This window comes from Lycium barbarum, chromosome 2 (genome assembly GCF_019175385.1).
Source record: "Lycium barbarum isolate Lr01 chromosome 2, ASM1917538v2, whole genome shotgun sequence".
NCBI classification, from domain to species: domain Eukaryota; kingdom Viridiplantae; phylum Streptophyta; class Magnoliopsida; order Solanales; family Solanaceae; genus Lycium; species Lycium barbarum.
Genome location: NC_083338.1, coordinates 135,119,144 through 135,123,205, shown reverse-complemented (window position 1 = coordinate 135,123,205; position 4,062 = coordinate 135,119,144).

Genomic DNA, 4,062 nt, shown 5'->3' with positions numbered 1-4,062 from the left:
AATTTCTTTTCACATTTATTAGAGTAAGAATAAAAATAGAAAAGTAATTAAATTATATCTTATTTTAAAATATAAATATTTTAAGTATATTTATTTTAGTAAACATAACAAATAAATGACATGGCGGAATAGCAAATACAACAGTTTAATATCTAAATTAGATCTCGGGCTAATATAAAAAAAAATTGTATGGTTTGACTACTTAACCTTTTGAAGAAAAGCAATTTCATCGATTGACATGCACGTGGTAATGAATTCATCATTATTGACTTAATGAGATACATTGGAAATTACATGAATATTGTTTGATTTTTTAATAGGGGTGCACCTTTTTTTTTAGACATTATTAATTTGCACTATTTTTATGCATATATATATATATATATATATATATATATATATATATACTATGTTCAAAACACGATTACTATAACATTGTAGTTTGTACTCCGTATCTAAAACTTTATTATATTAGTGTTTGCTACGAATATAAAGTCTTCACTTTTTTTTAACATTATATTTTTTTTAATATGGGGTTCACTTTTTTTTTTTTTTTTTTGATATTGCTTGATTTTGATATATATATATATAACTTTATTATATTAGTGTTTGTTACGAATACAAAGTCTGCAATTTTGTTTTGACATTGTTTGTTTTTTTAATATGGGATTCACTCTTTTTTTTATATTGCTTGATTTTGTTAATATGGAGTCCACCTTTTTTTTCCCGTGAGTTTGGAGATGGTGGGTTCCACTTTATTTACTTCTTTTTTTTTAAAAAAATATTGGTTGGTGTTTTTTTTATTTTTTAATATTGGTTGGTGTTTAATACGGGGACCACACTTTTTTTTTAAATGCTTAATTGGTTGGTGTTTTTTTGAATTTTTTAATATTGGTTGGTGTTTAATATGGGGACCACACTTTTTTTTTAAAGTATTTTAAGTATGTTGTTGTACAATAATTTCATTTGGTCCCACTAATGGGTTGATACGCATGTGGCAATAAATCCATCATTATTGATTTAATGAGATACTTTGAAAATTACATAAATATTGTTTGATTTTTTAATATGAGATGCACTTTTATTTTTTTGACATTGTTTATTTTTTTAATATGGGATCATTTTTTTAATATTGCTTGATTTTGTTAATATGGGGTCCACTTTTTTAATCCATCATTATTGATTTAATGAGATACTTTAGAAATTACATAAATATTGTTTGATTTTTTAATATGGGATGCACTTTTTTTTTACATTGTTTTTTTTTTAATATGGGATTCATTTTTTTTAATATTGCTCGATTTTGTTAATATGGGGGTCCACTTTTTTTCCGTGAGTTTGGAGATGGTGGTTTCACTTTTTTTTTTTTTTTTTTTTTAATATTGGTTGATGTTTAAGTGGGGCCGACAAAGTTGGCAAAAATTTATTAATAGACTTATTCAAAAGGAAACCATTTTCTTCTCTTTGAGATAAAACAATAACAATGTTTAAGCATCAGTTGATACTTTGAATTTTAATTCGATTAATTTAAAGGTGTAAAATATTCTATTGTTAATGTATGTAGATTGGGCCTAAACAATACCTATTATTTTTTATCAAATTTTGATTTGGATAATTCTAATTCAAATTATTATATTAATTTTATATGTTTAAAATGAAACAAAGTAGAAATTTGATTTTCTATTTAAATGGAGAATAGTATTTTAATATGGGATGCACTTTTTTTTTACATTATTTTTTTTTAATATGGGATTCATTTTTTTTTAATATTGCTTGATTTTGTTAATATGGGGTCCACTTTTTTTCCGTGAGTTTGGAGATGGCGGTTCCACTTTTTTTTTTTTTTAATATTGGTTGGTATTTAGTTGGGGCCCACACTTTTTTTTAATATTGGTTGGTATTTAGTTGGGGCCCACACTTTTTTTTAATATTGGTTGATGTTTAGGTGGCCCACACTTTTTTTTTTAGTGGAAACGGACGACGAAGCATGGGTGGTCTATGCCCGTGCGCACTTTAGATTATAGTGTATCGATATATATATATAGTTGTATTTAGATAGTGATAATATATATATATACACGAAGCATGAATTTTGTGCTCCGTATCTAAAACTATATACATTCGTATTTGCTACGAAAATTTATTAATACTTTTTAAAAGAGAAGACTTGTTTAAAAGAAAACTATTTTCCTCTCTTTGAGATAAAACAATAGCAATATTTAAGCATCAATTGATACTTTCAATTTTAATTCGATTAATTTAAAGGTGTAAAATACTTATTATTTTTTGTCAAATTTTGATTTGAATAATTCTAATTCAAATTATTAAATTAATTTTACATGTTTGAAACGAAACAAAGTAAAAATTGATTTTCTATTTAAACGAAGAAACACTATTTTTTAATTTTTGGTAAATATTCTCGGTTTAGTTCATTTTACTTGTCATATTGTTTTTTGCATGGTTTTTTAAGGAAACATGAATTAGAATTATAATTTGACTAATTTACCTTATTCATTATTTGATCTCCATTTGATATTAATCTCTTTTTACATTTATTAGAGTAAGGATAAAAATGAAAAAGTCATTAAATTCTATCTTATTTTAATATATAAGTATTTTAAGTATGTTGTTGTACAATAATTTCATTTGCTCCCATTAATTGATTGATACGCATGTGACAATGAATCCATCATTATTGATTTAATGAGATACTTTGAAAATTACATAAATATTGTTTGATTTTTTAATATGAGATGCACTTTTTTTTTTACATTGTTTGTTTTTTAATATGGGATTCATTTTTTTAATATTGCTTAATTTAGTTGGGGCCCATACTTTTTTTAATATTTGTTGATGTTTAGGTGAGGCCCACACTTTTTTTTTGTTGTTGTTGATGACGACGAAGCAGACCAAAATGGCCCCAACTCGTGCTTCTAATTAGTTGGGGCCCACACTTTTTTTAATATTGATTAATGTTTAGGTGGGGCCCAAATTTGTTTTTTGTTTGTTTGTTAATGAGGACGAAGGAGACGACCAAAATGGCCCCAACTGGTGCTTCTAATAAGTAGTAATATGAAAAACAGTGAAGTACCGCTTCTTTTGGTCAACGGATAACTAGTCAATACTGTAGTTTTAGTCAATGAAATTTGTTTTGACGGAGGAATACGTATAACAATATCTTTTGTCATGCCTTTAAAAAAAAATGTATCACCAAAAGTCATAGGATTAATTTCACGCGTTATAATTGAACTTTATCCGTTATATCAATAATCATGATTAAAGTTATTGGATGTTACTTGTTAATTGTTATATCAGTAAAGTTACAAAGTTGTTCTTCGATTCGTATCATTAGAATCACAGAACCATGCATCAATTTCTCATAAAATGTAATTCTTAATTTTTAAAAAATCTCTAACTTACCATTACCATATCTTAAACTATGAATAACTAAATAAAACATTAAAAATTAAAAAAAATTGCGTTTAGAAACTGAATTATTATGTCACAACTAAACATTTACTACCATTTAGCCCCTAAAGTATTATCCTATTACTTCGAGCCCCTAAAATTATCATGACTATTCTTGCATTGCAGCATCTGAATTGGAATACATCCGAAAACACCAAACTGCAATTAAATTAGCAGAATGCCTTTGTGAAAAACTACAAATTTCAAGCGAGAAAAGGATCAACTCTATTGTTGGTGGCCCTCTCCTTCAAGCTACACGTTTCAACAGTTACAAGCTTGTTGAAATTATTGTGAAAAAATTTCCTTCATCAATTTATTATTGCGACAAAAATAGGAAGAATATACTTCATGTTGCAATAGAGAATCGCTGCACAAATGTCTATAACTTGGTCGTTCAAATGAGTCAACATAGACATCACCTCATGACTTTAATTGATTAATCTAACAATACAATGTTGTATTTGGCTGGAAAATTGTCGGATTTAAATGAACTAAATTGTACTTTTGGGGCGGCTCTGCAGATGCAAGAAGAATTGCGGTGGTGCTACCTACACTGAGCAATATGGAAATTTAGTTTACAAAAGTTAATTACTA